At 50.0% G+C, this 20,518-nt stretch overlaps 1 protein-coding gene across 2 annotated transcripts in view; it reads right to left on the bottom strand.

Moving 5' to 3' along the window:
- LRRN2 (leucine rich repeat neuronal 2) overlaps positions 1-10,312 on the bottom strand; it is a 68,663-nt gene extending 58,351 nt beyond the window's left edge. For both annotated transcript variants that reach the window (XM_016936946.4, XM_016936960.4), the window contains exon 1: positions 9,773-10,312. The gene's annotated coding sequence lies outside the window, so the exon portion shown is untranslated. The remainder of the gene's footprint in view (positions 1-9,772) is intronic.
- Between the last annotated feature and the right edge of the window lie 10,206 nt (positions 10,313-20,518).

Raw genomic sequence — 20,518 nt, 5'->3', positions numbered from 1 at the left:
GGCATTACCCAGATGCTGACTTCTGCCTCCTTCCTCCATCTTTAAAGGACCCATGTGATTACACTGGGCCCACCCAGATAATCCAGGATAATTTATTCTTAAGCCAGATATCAGCAATCTTCTTTCTCCCTTGTCATGGAACATAACATATTCACAGGTTCTAGGGATTAGTACATGGACATCTTAGGGGGCCCATTATTCTGCCTACTATACATTGAAAAATGGATTAACTTCTATAAATGTTTGAAAGCCACAGAACCAGAGCGCTTCCTGTTGCCATCAGTTCTGATGCACTATGACCTAAGCTCTTCTCCTTTTCTCCATGGGGGATATGCAGAGGAACTCTGGGTCTGCCCATCAGAGGTGAATGTTGGCAGGCTTAGGCTGTTTTGTGGGCTGTGCAGAGAGATGGGTCTCTATGCCCACCAGAAAAGAGGTCTCCGGGGAGGAAAGAATGAGGACTGTTTTAGGGGAATGGCCCTGTCTCAGCTCCTTCACCTCCATTCCCTATATACCCTGAAATTCAGATGACCCTGCAGTTGTCTGCTCATTTTTATTTCCATGCAAGGTTACATGGAGCCGTGTGTGTGTGTGTGTGTGTGTGTGTGTGTGTACCCACCCATGCACACTTTACCTGTTGCAAAAGGCATGCCAATCTAACTGTCATAAAGGTGAGATAGCGTCTTGTCTTTCCACACTTTGACCTTCAACACTGTCCTCTTCCAAGATTCATGAACAGTCCCAGATTGTTTAGAACAAACTCTAGATACAGTAGCTAAGCTCAGAAAACACAGGATCTTAGACCTTTCTGAGCTTAGGTACTGCTTCTGCTAGCAACTTTCCAGGCCCATAATGATCAACTCTCGCCTCTGCAGGTGAGACAGGCTCTTTCTTGACCCTGGGGGAGATGATGGCCTCTCATTCTTCCATACAGCATAACCTCTGTTCTCATCTCTGCAAGACACCCTCTGCCAACTGCGTGGGACCCAGTGGGGCTCAATAACTTCTATGAGCAAGGTGCCCTGGGCATTAATCACAGCCCCGGTGTTTTATGATTTTATGCAAATTACTCACCTCTCTCAGCCTTATTTTCTTCCCTCGCTATAAACTGGCAGCTCATTCCCATTCCCACTTCTATCATATGTCCCAGGGGATCCCGGAAAAGAAATGTGATGAGGTAGGAGAACCCTATTCTCTAGAGGAGTGGCCCTGGGGAAATTGAGAAAAGGAACTAACATTTATTGAGCTTCTACTTTGTAGCAGGTACTTTACACAGATTAGCTCATTTAATGTGGTAGTTGAGAATCAGGGCTCCGGAGTCAGAAAGATTTGGGGGCTGAATTCTGGCTCTGCCACTTGCTGGCTGTGCATGGCCTCCAGGCTTTAGTTTCCTCAACTGCAAAATGGGGGAAAATAATATCTACTTCACAGCGTTATGTGGACGAAATGAGATAAATGCAGTGAAGCTTCTGGCACCTCATAAGCACTCAATAACGTTAGCTCTTATTATTATTAACAACCCTAGGAAGTGGATGTTATTAACTCAGATTTACAGATGAGGAAACTGAGGCTCGGAAAGGTTAAGATGCCCAAGGGCAGGTGGCTAGGGACTGTGAATTCTGACCCAATGCCAACTGATTCCACTTCCTCTGGATTGTGAGCCATAAGGACAAAAGCCCCAGGGTCAGCCTCTGCGTCTTCCAGGGGGTTGTGCTGGGGTACAGCGGGTGTGCCCCCCTTTCTCATGGGGGCTGGGGGCAGGGAGGAGAGCATCGCCCCCCATGTCTTGGGTGGGTGAGGGCACTACCAATGGATCCTAGTCTACTCCACTCTGGTGATCTCTCTCTATACTTCAGAGGTGAGTTCATATCCCCAAGATCCAGGGAGAGGACACACTCACCCCTCATGGGGGTGGAAGTTTGCTCATTTTGGTGCAATTTTATTTCCAGTTCACAATATCTGAAACGACCAGGAATGTTATAGGAGTAACCTACCAAACAGGAGCCCACCCAGGCAGTGAAAGGAAGGGAGAAGAGAAGCTGCTGCAGCCTGGGTAGATACATGGAGCCTAAGGGAATTCCAGAGAACATGGCTCCAGACACCAGTGAACTAAGAGGCCGATATTCCCAGCATGCAGACCTGGGACAACGGCCGGAGCTGGAAATGGGACTCCATGAAGCCAGAGGACTTCCAAGATCAGAGATCATCTGGTCTCGGGCAGGAGAGGGCAAGGACACTGGATAATGGATTTCCTTCTGGAAAGGGTGGCTTTCTGTGTCTCTGGAAAGAGTACAGGGGGCATTGGAAACCCAGGTGGGAGGCAGGGACTGCTCAGAGACAGAAGACCCTGCCCTTGCACGTTGCCACGTGGGCTGCCTTACTCCCACTCAGTGACCTCCCCTCCAGCAGTACCACCCTTCTCTCCTCTCACCCTGCCAGCTCCAAGTTCTCCGTGCGAGAATCCTTCCCACTGCAGAGTCGAATCTACTCCATTTTCCAAGCCTAAATCAGCCGCGCCCCCCTGAGGAAGCGTTCCCTATATAACTCCCACACAGAGCTCACAGTTCTGATAACATTTATAGTCTAAATCACACAGTTTAGCACTCGGTTTTAAATACTGTCTGGTATTATTCTCTCATTATTTCTTGTGAGTGTAAGTTCTGCCTCCCCAGCTGATCAGTAGGTTTCCTTACCAGTAAAGACTGTGTCCTGTGCTTTTTTATTTCCTTCCCAACCTCACACCCCACACTGCCTAGGACAGTGCTCAGAGCATCCTTGGTGGGGATGTACTGATTGGCTGAAACAGCTCCAATGGCTGCAGAGGGCAACCAGGCAGCACTTCCTGACTAGCCGCTGAGGGAAAAGCTGGAATGGATGGCCAACGACCAGTGGTGTTAAAAAGTCAAATCATGCCGCCCCAGGCTCCAACCCTGCAAGAGCCCATCTTACTCTGAGGAAAAATCCCCCTCCTCACCAGCTCCAGACCTCTCCTAGAGCTAGCCTCCTCCTGACCCTCTGACTTTATCTCCTGCAACTCTCTGCCCTCACCACACTCTAGCCACGCCAGCCTCCACGCCAGCCTCCACGCCGCCTCTGACTCTCCAGGCACAGCCCTGCATCCCTGCCCTTGCACCTGCTGTCCCCTCTGCCCAGCTTGCCCCGACTGTGGTGCCACCCCCTCATCTCTCCTCAGATATCACCTTCTCAGTGAGGTCTCTGTAGCCACCCTGCACAAGATAACAAACTCCCCCTCTCCCAACTGACTCTTCCATTTCCCTTCCCTGTTTTTTCTCTTTAGCACTTACCAGCCTCCAATGTGCCATTTCCTTTATGAGTCTATTTTACTGCATCCCCAGACAATAAACTAAAAGCTCCTGAAGGGTAGAGGTCTGTCTGGTCATTCACTGCTGTCTGCCCTCAGTGCCTGGCTACATGCTTCACAAATACTTGCTGAACGAAGAGACTCCAGCCCCACCCCATGTCTGAGATGGCTGAGGCATGGTGGCGCTCGAGATGGGCAGTGGACAGGATGATTCTGCAGGTCCCCTCGCAATGTAGATTCCACCATTCAACCCCTGGGCCCAATTCTGGGCAGACACTTTCTCAGGCTCGAGGCCTGAAGCTGTCTGAGCCCCAGCAAAGGCAGGGGAAGAGGAGTGGTGACAGGCAGGCAGGGTGAAGTGTCAAATTCTCTCTTTCCTCCTACACAGCTTTTAAATGTCTCGCTTCCCACCAGCTGCCCCTCTGTGGTCATTCCCCCTTCTGGGCATCACCACCTCTGCCCTCCCAAGCCAAAGACAGATACTTTCATCGACCAAGTTTGAATGCTTATTTTGAGAAAATTTTAGAGAGCAAAGTAACCTTTGCTGCCTTTCTTTTCTCTTCCTCCTTTTTCCTTCCCCCTGAAAAGATCAGATAGGACAAACTCATTCTTCCTGGGGAACCCAGGCTGGTTGCTAATAATCACTGCCCTGCCCCCTTCTTCCATATGTTTTTCCCTGAAGAAGCTGCCTTGTGAGATGTTTGTAAATAGGAACAATTGTACCTGTTCTTCCTGAAACACACGAGTCTGCCTTGTTAGAGCTATCCCACTGACAGCACAAATCCCAAGCCTTCCCCATCTCTCTCCACCTTATCTGGAGTCTAGGCCCCATTCTCACGTCTCCCAGCAAGCCACCCTTGCATTGGTTCCCACCATGTGTCCATGGGCACTGACTCTTAAGGTCCAGCTTCTCTGAGGATAGTGGCTCCATGTGGCCCCGAGGCACTTAGCTGAGACAGAAGGAAACAATGTTGGATCTTAAATATCACACCCTGCAGGAGCAGGAGGAAAAAAAAGGTCACGGAGACCCTCTCTGAAGATCCCGAAAAGGAGACAGGCAGCCACTGGCTTGGGCAGGGCTGGCTTAGGGGACTTCTTCCTGGAGGGAGGGAAGGAGGAGAATGGGCTGGATGTCCCAGAGCACCCTCCAGGCCCAAGGAACACCAGATTCTGGGGTGGTGAAGAAGCAGGAGGAGTCCTAAAGTCAGAGAGAAGGGCTAACTCCCTCCCTTGGATCTTTCCTAGCTATATGTCCGTGGGCAAGTCTGAGTCTGTTTCTTGGCTTTTTAGGTTAGGGATAATGAGAGTTAACTACCTATCTAATAGGGGTACTTTTGAAAGCTTAATGGGATAATGCAGGTAAAGCAGTTGGCACAGTGCCTGGCACACAGTAAATGCTCAATAAATGCTAGGTATCATAATTAGTGTCGTTACCATGTGAGAGGTAGAAGCTGAGAAACAGTTATTGCCCCAGGAACCCTCTGTCTGCACTTTATCTTGGAACTCGCTTCAGGTCCATCAAATGCTGAGTAGCAGGGAAGGTGTGGGTGCAAGAAACACACAGAAAAAAACTGAATTCCAAACCAAACCTGGTTAAACTCACCTCCTAAAAGGCAGCCCCCTCAGGCCAAGGCGTCTCCCAGGTCCCTAGGAAGTGCCAGAAGGCAGAGTGCAAGGCCTAGCAGCTCTGGGTTTGGAGCAGAGTCTGCTTGATGCGGGCTTAGAACGTGCAGGAGCCCAAGGTCATGAGGCTAACCCCCAGCAGGGATGCACCAGGTCCCCTGCACCAAGACATGTGGGAATGTTCTGGGCGACCAGCCAGCCCCACTGGAAGCCCAGCTCCCAGCTCTGGAGACAAAGAGGCTGAGGGGGACGTGTCAGCGGTGATGGTGACATTCACAAAGAGCAATGAACACATACACACCCTGGTATCTTTTCATGCACGATGCCTGTGCCCCAAATACCCTCATCACCTGTGTCCCCAGACCCACCATCTCTGCCTGGTTGACTCCTTTTCAAGCCTTGGCCCAAATATCACATCATTTGGCAACCCTTTCCTAATCTGCAAACAGCAAACAGAGAGTCACTTTTTTTTTTTTTTTTTTTAAAGACAGAGTCTTGCTCTGTTGCTCAGGCTGGAGTGCAGTGGTGTAATCTCAGCTCACTACAACCTCCGCCACCTGGGTTCAAGTGATTCTCCCGCCTCAGCCTCCCAAGTAGCTGGGATTACAGGTGTGTGCCACCATGCCCGGCTAATCTTTGTATTTTTAGCAGAGATGGGGTTTCACCATTTTGGCCAGGCTGGTCTTGAACTCCTGACCTCATGTGATCCACCCGCCTTGGCCTCCCTAGGATTACAGGTGTGAACCACCAAGCCTGGCCGAGAGTCGCCTTTTTATCTGCTTATCCCTATAGTCCAACACTTGTTTCATTATTGTCTATGGGACTGACTCCCCCATCTAATAATAATAACAATAATAATATTACTTACATAGCACTTACTATATATACCAGATACTGTTCTAAGCTCATTACATGTATCACCTCATGTAGTCCTCATGACAGCTTTATGAAGTAGGTACTTTTATTATCCCATTTATAGATGAGGAAACTGAGACGAAGAGAGGTTACGTGACCTGCTCAATGTCACCCAGCTAGAAGTGGTGAAGCCTGGATTTGAACTCCAGCTGTGTGGCTCTAGAATCTCTACTCTGATGGTGAACTCCTTGAAGGCAGGGACATTGATCTGTCTCTTTGTCCCCTGCACCTAGCACAGAGCCAGGCACACAGTAGGTACTTAGAAAAGATGGGTTGACTGAATAAGCAAATGCCTGATTGAGGCTAACTTGGTGAAATTTCAGCCTCTGAGCTGTAGGCCACGGAGACCCAGGCCCCGCACTGGAAAGTAACAGATAAAGGCATCTTTCTGACTCGTCCTTTCAGCAATCTAATCACATGCTGCTGTCTTTTTTGCATATCTCTTGTCTTCGGTTTTGTTTTGTTGTCTTTTTTAGCTACTTCATTTTTGTCCAAAGTGTTTTTTGTTTCTCAGTTTATCTTCTGCCTTTGTCTTCCTTCTCTTCTGTTCCTTGGTCACTCTCCCCATTCCTGCCCCATTCAAGCCTCCAACCATGGTCCTTGTCCTTCCCTGGAGTCCTTGTAGGCTTGAAAGCTTCTAGTCCCCATCCTTTATCTTGGAGCTTTTATAAAGAGTCCAAGCCATATAGATTAAGAACACAAGTGACATTTATTCATTAGATGGGCCATAGATCAAGCTTCTATATCCCGACCCTGAGTCAATTCTACCTGAATGCAGGTGGGGTGTGGGGTGAGGGACTTCCTGCCTACAAGTTGTCACATACCTGTGTAGGATGACACAGGAAAAGTCATTGCCCTCCCTGCCTCCTCATTCAGGGTCCCAGTTCCTTCAGGAAGCCTTCCTTGATCACTTAAGAAAGCTTATTCACACAACCGTTCAGCAAATCCTTATACATATTAATAGTCTAACTGGGAGATAAGGCCCCATGAAAAGTTAGGTTAGAATGTAAGCCTTAGTATAAGTGTACAAGTTACCAGATGTCACAGATATCATAGGACCAAATCAACTGCAGATATAAGTGATTTCAAAATGGAGATCTATATGACCCGGAGCAAGTGGTTTCTCCTCTCCAGGCCTCAATTTCCTTGGCTAGGAAACAGGCAATGGTAATGCAGACATTAGAAGGTTGTCAGCACAACTGAACAGAATAACTTTTGTAATGTTCCTCACATAGACTGGTGCATAATAGGTATTCAATAATAAATTTGATTCCTTCCCCCTTCTCTGTCTGAAGCACCAGACTTCTACTCAGCCCTGGGCTGCCAGATAAATGGTGAGATATGACCTGGTCCATCCTTTCAGGTCAGAAAAGTATCCTAAGGACAGGATGACTTAAGCGGTACCTGGCATGTTAGAGGTCACTCAGTGTGATAATTCACTAGCATTGTTCATGTTCCTCACCTCTGCCCCCTCAAGCTGTGGGTCTTTGAACGAGCCTGGTGGGAACAGAGCTAATCAGCTGGCAAGTCCAGATACAAGTGTGGTCATCTTGAGACATGGAGGTTTGTTTACCGCTGTATCTTCAGCTTCTAAAATCATGAGAGGCACACAGTAGGCACTCAAGAAACAGTTGTTGAATGAATAAATTTTTTAAAAAGCCATGGAGTTTCCTTTTCCTTTCAAATAAATGACATAAGGGTGTGGGGAGTAGAAGGGGGAGGTGAGTAAATGACAGGGTGCAAGGGACACCAGGGCCAGGCAAATGCAGCTGCCAGGCCCACCAGCCCAGGCTCCTCTGCAAAAGGGACGCAGCAAAGTCAACAGTGCATGTGCTCCCACTGGCAGGATAAGCAGGAGTGCGTGCACGCCTGGCTTACGGTTTAAGCTGCAGTTTACAGGAGAAGCGGGGCAAAGTGGAGACAGAGCCTGGGAAGAAAGGGAGATATGTGGGGAAGAATGAGGAGGGTGAGAGAAGAGGAAGAGCAGTGTGAGGGGGAAAAGGGAAGTGAAGAGTGTTAGAGGAGGAAAGTGAAGAGTGAAGGAAGGAGAGGAGGATGAGGGGGAGGAGGAAGAGGGGAGGCACAGGAAAAATAGGATGGGAAGTGAGGAAGAACTGTGTTGAATTAGAGAGGGAACCTGCTGTACTAGCCTGGATGGAATTAGCAGATCTCTGAGATCTTACTGCCACTCGGTGTTTCCCCGGGAGGAGACTGCGTTAGGGAGAGGGTGTGGATTTGGGGGTGTTCCTAGGTGCCAGACCCTGGGCAGACCTCAATCTCCCAGGCACTGAGGCCTTTAGTTCCATGCTTTGCAAATAATGAGGACCCATCCCAGGTCCAGAGAGAGCCCTCCGCAAGAAGGAGAAGCCTGAGTCAGCACAGGGGAAGGAAGAAGGCCTAGGAGGCTCAGACCCCTAGCTCTGCCCTTCTGTTTCCATCGTTTCGCCACAACAGCACCTGGCCAGGAAAGTGGGTCAGGCCACCCACATGTGGCTTTTTCTGGTAGCCACAGGGCCCAAAGGCAAGGGGGCTCCAGTGCCCAGTGCAGAGCCCACCTCTACCCTCCATGCCCAGTGCTCTTTTTTGAAGGGATCTTTAAGAAGCAGTGGGCAATGGGAGGAGCTCCTGGCGTTCTTATTCAGGGACAAAACGCTGGGCCAAAGCCCATCCTAGACTGGCGGGAAAGGGGGGCACGGAGCCTGCCATTGGCCTGGGTGCATGGGGAGACCTAGATCTTTCCCTATGACAGTGACCAAACTGGCAGGGAGTCCCCTCTACTGCCCTGACCTAGGGAGACTGTTCTCCTCACCACCCTAGGTCCTGGAGTTCTCAAGCAGAGGGCCTGTCAGTCCATCTCTGGCAACTGAGCGCTGTGCCCAGCCCACCCCCTCCAACCCTGCCAGTCGCCCAATTAGAAGCTGCGTTGGTTCCAACAGATGGGAGCTGCGGCAGCCTGAGGAACAGAGCACAAAGCCCAGCTGACATTTTCCTTCCTGTTCGTTTGGGTGGGTGAGGAAGGGTAGGGAGCACAGTGCTACCCCCAGGGCCCCTCCCCAGGTTCCGGGTCTCCTGCACCTCTTTAGCTTCTCCGCTCGGCCCCAGATGGAGCTCAGTTCCCTCACCCCGCGGCTGCTCGCCGGCTGGGCAGCCAGAGCCTGCGCCACCCTTTGCCAGCAGGACAGACGGCCCACCTGTGGCTGGCCAGCCCATCCTGTCTCCTGGGTCCTGCGGTGGGCTCAGAGCCACCCTTCCGTTTCCGCTTCCCCCTGACCGAGTCCCCAGGCTGAGCCCCAGGCCGGCCCATCCCCCACCCCAAAGGTCCCATCCCAGGCTGCGGTCGGACCCCAGCCAGCCAGCCCGGGAGGAGCCTAGCTCCTGGTTCCAGATACTTCAGACAGACCCAAGGCCACCTTGTCCCTCCGCACAGACTCGCGAGCTCCAAGGAGGAGAAAGTCCCCAGGCTCTGGAGCGCTTCCAGCCTGCCAGTCCGCCCGTGTCACGCCCTCCCTAACCTCACTGCCACCTCTCGGCTCCTCCACATCTCCAGGGCCCCACTCTACCCAGCAACAGTTTGGGGGAGGTTCTGGCCTCTCCAGGCGAAGGCCCAGGCGCCCTCTCCCTGGCCGCTTCTGGGCATTCTCCAGCCCTCCGTCCCTCTGCCCCTCGGCCGCCTCCCCTTCCCAAGTCTCCGGCTCCCCCGCAGGCGTCTCGGCGGAAGGCAGCGGCCGGCCCTCCTCTAGCCCCCACCCGGGTCAGGCGGAACTGCGGTGCCGGGGCAGGAGCCAGGAGCTCTGAGGCGGCTGCTCCAGCCGCTCCCGCCGCGTACCCCTCGGCCACGCCAGCGACCTCGGTGTCCACGATTCCCCGGCGGCGGCGGCGCTGCCCAGGTCAGCCCCGAAGCCGCACACTCACCCGGTGGGCGCCGGGCACCGTCTGCCGTCCGCTGCCCGCGCGGCCGCGCTCCGCTCGCCTTCCGCCCAGGGCCGGGCTGGGGACGCTGGTCCGCGCCCTCCCGCCGCGCGCGCCGTCTGCACAGGCCGGGGAGGCTCGGCGGGCGCCCTCCCCAACGTGGAGTTATCCTGGGAGCGGCTCCAGGGCCCAGCCGGTGAGGGCGATGGCAGAATCCCAATCCGTCCCCACCCCCTCTCCGCGCCCTGGGCGCGTCGTGGCCGGGGGCTGGCGGGCGAGAGCCAGGCGCTGCTTCAGAGCGCCGCGCGTTCGCAGGTGCCCGGAGCAGGCCCTCGCGGCGCCCGGCACCCCCTCCACGCGCGCCCCTCCTCCCGGCTTCGCGCTCGCCCTCCTCACTCGCTTCTCCGCCGCTCTCCCAACCTCCCCAGCCCACTCCGGTCGCCTCCTCCCAGTCTGCATGCCACGCCAACCCCCTCCAGTCCCGCTGCCATTTTAACTCCTGAGTGGCCAGAGGCCCCCTCTACCTAACGCACACACACCCGGGAGGAAGGAGTTGGGTGGGGCCAGACGCTAACGCTTGAGCTGTCCTTGTGCCTAGAGACACAAGGCTTGGCTGAGAGAAGGGGCACAGCCCTTGGGTCCGGGAAGAGAAGGGTTGGCTTCTCTCATACTGCCTCGGACCCTCTTGCAAAGGCCAGGAGGACAGATGGGGAATTCAGCAGCTTTGTAAAGACGGGTGCAGCTCACAGTCACAGCATGCACCTAAGATCACATTTTTGCTTTGCATGGTGCTATCCTCCCGAAGTTAACAGTGGACTAAGGAATGTAGTGGGGTGGGTGAGTATTTGTCACTGGGCCCAGGCACCTCTCACCCTAAAGAATGGAGTGGGAGACCCCTTTAGTTGTCATACTTTTCCAGCATTGCATCCTGAGCCGTGCAGCTCTAGCATTCTGGAAGATTCCATCCTGGCTCTCAATGAAGGAGGTCAATTTCAGTCAGGAACTGGCGGGCCCAGTCAGGGGTTTGGCTTCAGGGTTCCCCACTCTGCCAGCTGGACATCATGAAGACTGGGGGAGGAAAGTAAGAAGGTGCCGAAGGTGGGTGCTAGGCTGCTGCCTGGTGGCTTAGAAAAGCTGGGTGACGGCCACTAGAGGAGGGCAAAGGCCCAATGCCCAACACCCATGCCTTGGTGGGGACTTCAGCCTGGACCACTCAGAACAGACATCACAAACTCGGCTCCATGGCAGGCCACACCCTACTGATGGGTCTGGACCAGAGCCTGCAGAACCAACAACAGGGGAATGGATGAGGTGGAGGCCAAGGTGTGGAGTCCTGTGAGGAGTGGCTTCCCTGGGCTGCCTGCCATCATCCAGTGCTTGAGCTTCTGGCCCTGTCTTTTCCAAGGGTACAGCCAGTGGTGACTGCCATGCCTGGTGGCTTTTGTGAAGTTGGCTTGAAGGTCTGTGAGTTCTGTATGCACAGAGGGGATTCTCACCTTCATATATTGAATGAGCACATATTAAGTTCCCACTAAACCACCCCCATGTTCCCACTCTCCACCCCTGCTACAGAGCATAATGGCCTCAAGGAGCTCAGAGTGACAGGTTGGAACTATATGAAACCAATTTTAACATTTCAAGGCAATGGAAGTGCCATAGAAATACAAAAAGAAACCACCTTAATGGACTAGCGTTATTCACGAAAGGTTTAACGGAAGAGCTGAGTCTCCAACTGAGCGTAGTTGGAGGGATAGGATTTGAACTGGAAGAGAATATGGGGACCAGCAAAGGCAGGAAAGTGGAGACAAGCAGAGTAGAATGGGTTGTCTGGAGGGTAGGGGGCAAGGGAGGAAAATTATAGAGCTACTATTAGATGCCAGCCTTTTCTCATCTCTCTCATCTTAGACTCTGAGTTGACTAATATCCCCTTTTAACAGACCGGGGGATGGAGGCCCAGGTCGTTTAAGGCAGTAGCCCAAAATCTGTAGGCAGAATGTGAGACCTCATTTTCACAGTGCGACAATGCCGCATTGAGTATACAGGGTGGGAGCAGCTGATGAAGGGCCTGAATTGCCAGGCTCAGCAGTTTATCTGTGGACCCATCCTCAGGTGATTTGGGATGAAAGAGGCAGGAGGATGGGAGACTATTGAGGTAGCTGTTGCAGGAATCTAGGAGGAGGGGAGCAGTGAGAATAGAGTAAATGCATGGGCCTTTGTAAAGAAGACTTGGCAGAACTGTAAGACTGACTGATTGAAAGGGGTCAAAACTTGACTCCAAGCTTTTAGCCTGAGCATTTGAGTCCCTTGTCAAGTCACTGGAGCCACCTTTCCAGTCTAAGGGCCAATGTCAATGTAGACAGGCTGATGGTGAAAAGGAGGACATTTTAGCAGTCCTTTACCAACTGCACGACCAGAGAGAGCACTCATGTCAGCACCCCAGCTTCCCAATAACTATGCATACTCATGTGTCTTATCTCCTAACCAGAGGGTAAGCTTCTGGAGCCTACGACTGTCTTACACCTTAATAAGATAAGACCAGTCCTTTATAGTAGATGTCCAATAACTGATTATTGAAATAATAAATGGGATAAATGCAAGTAACGTTCACTAAGTGGTTGATCCTGAGTGGCAAAGCCTGTGAGATGTACTAGATGAGGCATAAGGGAATTTCATCAGCTGTGAGAAGAAAATAGGGGAAGGCTTATCTTGAGCTGACTCCAAACGTCTTAGAACCCAATGAGATTGGAGAAAGAGTGTAGCTTTTAGAGCTGGAAAGATTTGGATTTGGAACTCTACTTGTCCATTTACTCTGTCTTGCTTCAGGAAAAGTATTGAACTTCCCTAGCTCTGATTCTTTCCTGAGTAACGATATTAATTCAAGTAATAGCAGTTAACATTTATTGAGCACCTACTACATGCAAGACAAGGTGCTAGCACATTTATGCATCATCTCATCAAAAATTTGACCAATACTAGGACTCTAGTGATAGGAGAAAAACAAGGTTCAGTGTTTACCTAACCAGTATATAACAGAGCTAAGACGGGAATCCAGGGTCCTCAAATGACAGAGTCCAAACACCAAGCCAAGTCTCCCTAGCACTTCTTTAGGATGAAGATAGCAATAATGGAATGGATTCATACTTATAGGTTGCTGTGAGATGTTACAGGGACTATATGGCTGGCATGAGCACAGTGGCTGGTGCATGGTATGTGGTTGACATTTTTCTCCCAACCCTGCTCCCATTGCTGCCATTCTGAGTCTCATACTTTCCTGGGAAAAGCTGCCCCAATTCACGGTCCTTTGGAAGCTCTTAGGTAATTACCCAGAGGATTTAATGGCCCTGTTATTGACCTTTCACCCTCCAAATTTAATTTCTGGGCTTGGCCATGCATTATTTCCCACCAGGAAGCCTGGAACTCTGTGACATCAGAGTGTCTTGGGAGAGGGATGCAGGGATTACATGCTGCTAGAAATGATCCTTAGCTCAATTCCAGGTGGCTCTCTCATATAGGGGTCAGGATATGGAACTCGTGGGGATGCTGTTTGTGTGGTGGGGGCTGTGAGGAGGGGATGGCTCCTACTGGTGCCTGGCACATGAGCTGAATCAGAGAAGGGAGGCCTGGGATGTGGCATGGGTCACTGAGGGTCCCTCAGTGGACCCTCCACACACACGACACTGTGTTGTGTGCAGCCTCTGCTCAGCCTCCTTGGGAGATATGGGGTGGGGTCTGGGGATTCAATGAGGACTGTTGTCCCCCACCAGTGATCCAACTAGGCAGAGAGTAAGGCACTAGAGCAGTGGTCCTTGGAATCACCTGGTGAGTGTGGGCCAATGCAGGTGCTGAGGTCCTACCCCAGAGTCAGATTCTGTAGTTCTCAGAGTCTGCATTTCAGATAAACCATCCAGGGGATTCTGATTCAGGTGGTTGGATGACCTCACTGTGAGACAGACTGGCCTGGGGGTGCCCATTGCTCTCTGACCGTCCCCTGCCCGGGCTCCCCATGTGCAGAGCCTTGTTTGTTCTCTGGGCTATTAGAGAACAAGTGAAGGCAGAGGCAGAGGTGAAGGAAATGAAGCTCAAGTTTTAGGGCTTCTTGACTTGCAGGATGGTGGGGAGAGGGTGGGCTATGAGAGCTGGGAACTGTAGAGTGTCCTAGGTGAAGAGGGGAAGCCAGTTTACGAACAGGAAGCATTTTTATGTAAGGATTTCTGGTAAATGGAATGAAGAAATGTCAGGAGAAAGGGACCCTGAATGTCCAAGGCTCATGTAAATTGTTATCTTCTTGCTGGCCGTAAGTAAATATCACTGTTGTACCTAATTTTGTATTTGGAATTTTGCTGGTTTTTTCTTAAGACGGCCCCACAGAACTGGGATCTTCCCTGACCCCTGCCCTCTGGGAGCTCCCAGGATCCACAGACACCCTTGGAACACAGAAAACCGCAAAGGCAGAGAGACACACATTGCAGATGGCAGAGCTGTGTGGAACTGCAGGGAGTCTTCAAATTTATCTTGGATTATATTCCTGGAAAAGGCACTGCAGGTAAAAATGATGTAGGTTGAACCTGTTTTTGCCCAGAAACAATGTGATCATAAAAATTACATTCCTCACCAATGTCCCGGTGCCCAACTTTTTATAGGCATAAGCACAAACACCACAGACACCATATTTAATCAACCATAAATGATACACCTCTACTCTGTTTTTTTTTAAGATGGAGTCTCGCTCTGCCACCCAGGCTGGAGTACAGTGGCAAGATCTTGGTTCACTACAACCTCCACCTCCCAGTTTCAAGCGATTTTCCTGCCTCAGCTTCTTGAATAGCTGGGACTACAGGCACGCGCCACCATGCCCAGCTAATTTTTGCATTTTTAGTAGAAACGGGGTTTCACTATGTTGGCCAGGCAGCTCTCGAACTCCTGACCTCAAGTGATCCACCTGCCTCAGCCTCCCAAAGTGCTGGAATTACAGGTATGAGCCACCACACCCGGCCCTGTATTTCTTTTTCTTTTCTTTTTTTTTCCCTGAGATGGAGTCTTGCTCTGTCACCCAGGCTGGAGTGCGGTGGCACGATCTCGGCTCACTGCAACCTCCGCCTCCCGGGCTCAAGCAGAGTTCTTTTGCCTCAGCCTCCCAAGTAACTGGGATTATAGGCACCTGCCACCACGTCCAACTAATTTTTGTATTTTTAGTAGAGACGGGGTTTCACCATGTTGACCAGCCTGGTCTCGACCTCGTGATCTGCCCACCTCGGCCTCCCAAAGTGTACTCTGTATTTCTTAAATTGGATTTGAGTATCTAAAACAGTTAAACTGGGCAATAACCAAATCCTCTTCTGTTTAACATATTCAGAAGATTCCTGAAGGAAATGCTTTAGGTAGAAGGGACCATGGGAAGGACTGGAGTGACCACCCTTCCCCCATTCAGAACCTGTATGGGCAAAAAGGAGGCCTCAGAGGTCTGAAGCTGGGGGACAAGGGTTTTGTGCCCCATGGCACATCTGAAAACAGACCAGCCAGCCAGCACCACTTGCAAGTATATCTGGCCTACTCTGAAGTGCATGACTTTTCAGTTAAGGGCTGCCACGCATACACCAAGACTGGGGGACACTTGAGAGGGCTCTAAGAGCTGAAGTTGGAATGCCATTTGGAGTGCTGATCTAGAAAGTCTTTCTGGAGGAGGAAAATCTTGAGAAGATGCTTGAAGGCAGGACAAAATAGTTAGGCTTCCTGAGAGGTCAGTCCCAGGGACTCTCAAGCATCTTTTGAGTTGACTTTTGACCCACCTCACTGAGACCCATCATAGGCTGTCAAGAAGACTTTGTCCCCAAGTGCCCATCACCCACACCTCCCTTCTGCTTTATTGGTTTTCAAATTGCAGGTAGAGACCCATCAGTGGGTTGCAGCAAGCACTTTTTTTAAAAAATGAAAAAAGGCCGGGTGTGGTGACTCACACCTGTTATCCCAGAGCTTTGGGAGGCCAAGGCGGGTGGATAATGAGGTCAGGAGTTGGAGACCAGCCTGGCCAACATGGTGAAACCCCGTCTCTACTAAAAATACAAAAATCAGCTGGGTGTGGTGGCGCCCGTCTGTAATCCCAGCTACTCAGGAGGCTGAGGCAGGAGAATCACTTGAACCCAGGAGGCAGAGGTGGCAATAAGTCGAGATCTCGCTGCTGCACTCCAGCCTGGGCAACAGAGTGAGACTCCACCTCAAAAAAAAAAATGAAAAAAATTTTTTGTTGAAATGAAAATGAAACAGGACATATTTCATGAATACTTTTTTTTTCATGTAAACACGTGTGTGTGCTGAGTCATGGTGTTCAACGTATATCTTTCCAGATGTCACTATCAAGCCTTGGTTATTTATTTCCAGAGCCTGCAAATAAAATACACATGGGGTATCCCATATGGTAAGAATAACATATTTGCCCAAATCCAGCCTTTTTATTTCTGTTGATTGTCTTCTTTTGTAATCAGATTCTATTCATTTCTGAACATTTCACTTCAGAAATGGTTCACAGGACAGAGAAACTGTGACTTCATGTATCCTAATCCTGTTCTTTTCTCTTTGTACTGTCTCCGACCTCTATATTTTCCTTCTTATTTTCTGTCAGAGAAGGAAGTCTTTGTGGTCTTATTTCCAATATTTGGATTAATTCCAACATAGATCTCAGAGCTCATGGGGATGTCTAAAGATCTTTCCTAAGGTCTTTCCCAGCAGCTACTCCATGGGTCTATTTTTTTCTGTCTAAACTAGTGTTTCTGAAACTGTGTGTGCAGAAGAACCACTTGGGGAATTGATTAAAATACAGATTCCTGGGTTTTACCCAGTAGGTCTCAAGTGGGGCTCACGAACTGCATTTTTGACCTTCTCCCCAAGGGATTCTGATGCAGGTGGTCCGAAGACCGTACTTGGAGGAACACTGTAAACCGTGGAGAAAATTCAGCTCCTTCCAGAAAGCTTTCCCCCATTCACTCTTGATTCTGGTCACGCCACTCCACTTCCCTTCTGCAGGAATAGTCTTGGTTTATGCCACTTTATGTTTATTTGCAATCATTTGCATTTTGCCTGAAAAGTTACTTTCTCTGGGTATCCTCCCTCTCTATTAAATGATAAATTCTCCCAAAGAACTGTATCATTCATTGCTATTTCCCTAGAGTGCCCGCTGGAGGGCCTTGCTCATGGCAGACTTCCCATAGACTGTACCTGCATGGGAAGGAAGTCTCTCATCTACCCACTGCCCCTACCAGCCCCTACCTGCTGAGTGGGGATCCCCATCCAGGAGTGCTCAGGGCAGGGGGAATCAGTGTTATGTCCTGGATCAAACAGCATTGTTGATTGGGTGCTTTGGGTCTGACTTTGTCCGAGAGAGAGAGAGAGAGGGAGAGAGAGACAGAGAGAGAGAGAGAGCTGAGGGAGGTGTGGCCTGGAGACAGTCTTGTTGCTAGATGAAGTGGCTCTTCAGGCAGAGGTCAGCTTGGCCCATTCTCCTGTCCATAGGAGCTGGCCTGTATGATAAGCAACTTGGGTAAACCTGACCCTGAGTCCCTGAGTCTGTGCTGGGAGCGGTCCGTGTTGCCTCATCCGGTCCTGATGAGGCTCACAGTGCCTATTCCCCCAGCCAGGAAGAGGCCAGAACAAGCCTCAGGCCCATGTCCTCTGATGCTGAGTCCACTGGTTTTGTTTCTGTTTTTGTTTTTTCCCTTCATTTTCCTTCCACAACTCTCCTGCCTTTCATGGAAAAGAGATCCCATATCCCCAAGAGTCACTTGTCAAAGGGATTAAAATCTTGACTGTCAGAAAGCTCATCCTTATATTTTATTCTTATTGCTTCTCCTGCCACCAACCACATTCCTTCCTATTTTACCCTCAGGGAACATGAAGAAGAGCCCGTCACTGGTCACTGGCCTCAGTATGTCAGCACCTGGGGACCTTTTGATTCGTGGTCTTTTCTATCTTCTTTTCTTCAGTCACATTAATCCGTCTCCTTTGCAGAAGATTGTTCTTTCCCCCCCCCACCCCCCGCGAAAAGAAGAAAAATTAAAAGAGAAGAGGAAGAAAAACAGTAGGAGAAAGAAGAGAAAAACTCCCATCTCCCTGAGCTGAGGGAGACTGACTGTCTGAAGGCAGGAGATGAGGGGGTGACCCGCAAAATGCTGGGTAGCCTCCGTGCAGGCCATGACCCTGGGCAGAGTGGGCAGGAGCTCCGCCATTGCTGTGACTGTCCGCATAAGTGGCTCTCGGACCAAATCCCTTCCCGGACCCCAGACCCAAACCTCTCCCTTGGCATGTCCCAACATGAAGGGAAGATGGTGAAGTGGCCACTGGAGAGAGGTCTCTTCCCACCTGGCTTATCTGGCTCACTCGGATACCTCTGCTATGGAGGAGTGGGATTTTCAGACCCCAGAAGAGGGAACAGAAAGCTGAAGACCGGGGTCAGGAACCCTTCCCCTCTCCTTCCCGCGGCCCTGCCATCAGAGATGGTGTGGCATCCCCATACATTGAGTCGGGTGGCTGGAGTGAATGACTAATGCATGTCATTTTCAAGCTGCTCTCTCTGAACAGGAAAGTACATTCAGATCCAGGTTTTAATTGTGTGTGATTTTAGCTGAGATGGCGTTAATTTATTTCCTTTGCTACTTCAGCGCTTCTTCCTCTTTCATCACGGTGAAATTATCTGGAATGTATCTTTTTTTTCTTAAGGACAAAGAGAAGAAGCTGATCTTGCTCCTTTTCCACTGATTGAGGTTTAGAACATTTTAGGGGCTGCCAGATGCTGTTTAGTGGGTGCTTCAGGATGGAGACCCTGTGGTCTCCTGCTGCCTACTTCCTGCTCTCCTACTACCGCATTTGGCGAAGGGAATGCTTCATGCTGAGGGACCCCTACTGCCCAGGCCGACCCCCTGACAAATCCACCAACACGGGGAAGTTTTCAGCCAGGTCTGGCTCCAGGCAGTTTCCAAAGCAAGGGGAGCTTTCTTCCTAGCATGACCTTCAGAGAATAGCAGAACAACCTGACACTCACAAAAGACTTCTTGGAGGAAGGAGACAGCATTTCAAAGACAGATGAGGAGAGAGGCATCTAAGGCCCCCTGACTGGTGTTCCGAAGGTTGCACTTTCTGACTTTGCATGGGAGAGGGTCTGTCATTTGAGAAAGTGCATAGGGCCAGGTGATTATGATAACCCCCCTAATACAATATTTAAAATCTTTTTTTCTTTTCACTCAAACTTTCTTTGTAATAAACAAAAACACTATACATACTTTTGGGGATTCTACTGCATTTTGCTCCAGAATTTGTCCTCAATTGAGAGTTGGTTCTTTTCTATATCCCTGCACTAGCTAAGACCATTTTATCAAGCCTGACTTACTCTAGTTTTTATTATAAAAATTAAATTAAAATACTTTTTATTTTATTTTAATACTAATTTCAAATATAGAATTATAGCATCATGTTGAATATGCTTTTTCAAACTCTACTTAAATCCCAAATTGGAGATTCAGCTCCCTCACCCCTCCCTACTGGAGAATTGCTGAATGGCTGCCTTAATCTCTAGCACAGGAAATCAAGAAAGCATTGGCCATCTAGGGCTGGGACTATTAAAGCACCCTTTTGTCTCTTGTCCAAGTAGCTCTCCCTATTCTGTGAAATCAGAGTCTTCTTTGGTTATTCTGGCACATAGTAGGAAATTCAACAAACAAATGTTGCATAAATTTTACCCTTTTAAACTATTGTGCTGTGCCTGGCACAGGGCAGGCACCTGGCACCTGACAAGGTGCTCAGTATTAGCCATTGTTCCTAAGGCCTTGACACCCTGCCTCATCCACATGCCCTATAACCTGCTCTGTGTTAAGAAGCTCTAGCTGGTGGGATGGTAATTTTCCTAAGGTATCCTAGGACTTCACAAGACCAAAGTCCTCAACATCCTGATTGGCACAACTTATGATTCACCTCTAAATGTGACCACCTGTTTAGATACTGGCTTCTTTTGTTTTGGTCCGAGGCCTGTGCACATAGTAGGGCCTCAGCAAATGTTTATTGAGGGAATGAGGGAATGAGCTGGTGTCCTCCACTTGGCAGCCCCTCCAGTCACATGACACAGAGCCTGAGGGAGGCTGGGGCCGGACCACAAAACTCCTTAGTGAACAACTAAGCCTCTTTGATTGCGCTGTTTGTGTACAAGGCTCTGATTTACCAGTACACTATTATGGCTTGAGAATCATTCTGGGCAGCCTATCTTTCTAGCATGGTTAGAGGTTTATTGGAGGCCAGTGTCACTCTGCTGATTAAAATTTGTTTCTGAGTTCTCCGTAGGTTGCTTTGAATAGCTTTGGAGTTCAGATAGCTCTTCCTTCCAATTGCCTTTGGTCATGTCCCAGCTGTGTCAGCTGCAGTCTCAGTCTCTCTAGGGTGATCATTATCTGTTCCCTTCCCAGCCAGGCCCCAGCCGAGACTTAATGGACACCTCTGACCCTGCAATGGAGACCCCCTGCCATGGTTCCCAGATGTTCCTAACTGTCCATTTACCCCCAACTGCCGTTTCTTAAAAACTTAACATATACTTACCCATATGATCCAGCAATCACCTTACTAAACATTTGCCCAAAGAAATGAACACATGTCCACACAAAAACCTGTACATGATGGTTCATAGCAGTTTTATTTGTAATGGCCCCAAGTTGGAAACAACCCAAATGTCATTCAATGGTTGAATGATTAGACAAATTGTGGTACATCTTGCCACTG

The sequence above is a fragment of the Pan troglodytes genome, chromosome 1 (assembly GCF_028858775.2).
Source record: "Pan troglodytes isolate AG18354 chromosome 1, NHGRI_mPanTro3-v2.0_pri, whole genome shotgun sequence".
Taxonomy (NCBI): Eukaryota; Metazoa; Chordata; class Mammalia; order Primates; family Hominidae; genus Pan; species Pan troglodytes.
Note: the sequence above shows the minus strand (reverse complement) of the source record. Positions and strands in the feature narration are given on the sequence as shown.